This window comes from Tachypleus tridentatus, unplaced genomic scaffold (genome assembly GCF_004210375.1).
Source record: "Tachypleus tridentatus isolate NWPU-2018 unplaced genomic scaffold, ASM421037v1 Hic_cluster_2, whole genome shotgun sequence".
Lineage (NCBI taxonomy): Eukaryota > Metazoa > Arthropoda > Merostomata > Xiphosura > Limulidae > Tachypleus > Tachypleus tridentatus.
Window position 1 is genome coordinate 60,497,297 of NW_027467782.1, and position 2,185 is coordinate 60,499,481.

Sequence of the window (2,185 nt, forward strand, 5' to 3'; positions counted from 1 at the left end):
TCTTCTGCCTCAAGCTGCCACAGTGATACCGTGACCGAAATGGTCTCCGAACTAGCAACTCGCGCGCGTCTCTAAAAACACTTGATTGCTCGTTAGAAGAGCACTTCGGTAAGGGGAGGACAGAAGATAGAAGACAATGATAAAAACTGGTAACTTCTTCTTCTAAATCCCTAAACAGTAGCGATGGCCAAAATTTCTTTCGCATCAATACACGTAAAGAAAGATAACAAAACATTGCCTTAGTGAATTGTTAACGTCTTACGACCAGTTCTATAAGAGAATATATATATCTTGTTCTGGACCAGATACATATCTTAATTTTTCAGTCTTATATCCTAAGGTCAAAATAAAATCTTAGAGGTGAATCAATGAGCTTACAACGCTAAAACCCGGGTTTTGATACCTCAGGTAAATTCTTGTGTAACTTTGCGCTTGTCAACAAATAAATAGTTTGAATAAATTAATTTGTAACAAAGGTTTATAATGTTAAAAACATCGTATTCCGTTTGTGTCTGTTTCATTCATGTGATATAATCTGATTTTGCAGATTAACACTCTTGTTTCCAATAAATTGTTGTTTGTTTGTTTTGAATTTCGCGCAAAGTAACACGAGGGCTATATGCGCTAGCCGTCCCAAATTCTGCAATGTAAGACTAGAGAAAAGACAGATAGTCATCACCACCCACGCCAACTGTTGGGTTACTATTTTACCAACGAATAGTGGGATTGACAGTAACATTATAACGCTCCCACGGCTGAAAGGGCGAGCATGTTTGGTGTGACGGAGATTCGTACCCGCGACCCTTGGATTGCGAGTCGAGTACTTTAACCACCTGGCTATGACGGGTCGATGAATTGTTGTTGTTAGATATTTTCAGATTAGAACGCACGTTTAAAGTGAGGACAGTCAAATTGTTGTGGTTAATTTACTTTATGTTAGTAAATCAACATCCAAAAGATTCTTAAGGTGCTCGACTCGCAGATTGCGAGTTGTGAGTTCGAATCCCGCCTCACTGAACATGTGCTCTCGCTCTTTCAGCCGTGGTGATTATAATATCACGGGCACTTCCACTATTCGTTGGTAAAAACGTAGTCCACAAGACGGTTTTGCTGGCTGCCTTCCTTCTAATGTATCAGTTCTCAACTGGGTACGCCTGGTGCAGATAGCCCTCGAGTACCTTTGCGTGAAATTAAACAAACAAACAATTGTGTATGGTTGAAACATTCAGTGTGCTTTCTACATTAAATATAGCTATTTGTTAAGTTCTTAATAACATTAATATCCCTTGGTGGCTCAGCTGTAAATCTCAGGTCTAACAATGCCAAAACTCAGGTTTCGATGCCAGCGGTGGGCATGGCACAAATAGTCCATTGTATCACTTTGTGATCAACAACAAATAAGGAAATGATAGTATTAGTTTTATATATGAATATTTTTGTTTGCAATCAGGGCCTAACATTTAGCGGACCTTCACTGTAAATAGGAGAATTTAAAGTTTTCGCTCCATTACCACAAAAATTAGCTTCTTACTTTGGAATCGTGGGTGTCTGATAGCAGTGACTGTTAAATCCACTATTCAGCCATAATAGAGTATCCCAACAATTGGCGGTGGGTGTTGTTGAATAACTGCCTTCCTTTCGTTCTATCAGTTCCTACATTATGAATGGATATAGACAGGTAGCCCTTTAGTAGTTTTACGCGGAAATTCTGAAAGAAAATACGTAGAAGTATTATAAATATGTAATAAAAAATGTTACGTGATTTTGTTTGTTTGCTGTTAGATATTAGTAAAAATGAAAATACTGTTATAAGCCGATAAGTGTCCTCTATTGGATCAGAGATCAGTTTACGGATTCACGACAATAAAATCCGGGACACGAGTCCATGCGTAGGACGGAGCACAGAGAGCTTATTGTTCAGATTCGTGCACATTTTTGCTTACCAAACGCAGATATTAGTAGTGTTTTTTTTAATAGGTGTGAATTAATCTTTACTTGTGGGGTCCTAGAATTAAGCGAAGTGACACCTGGTGGCTTAACTTGCTGACAAACGAAAATAATAAAATTTGAAGTTTTATTGTCAATCTAAAAAAAATCACAAACTTGTAACAGACGAATATGATCAAGATACTTAAAAAGTTTTTGTCTCTTCATACTGAAATTTTGTTATGCAATTGTGATATCC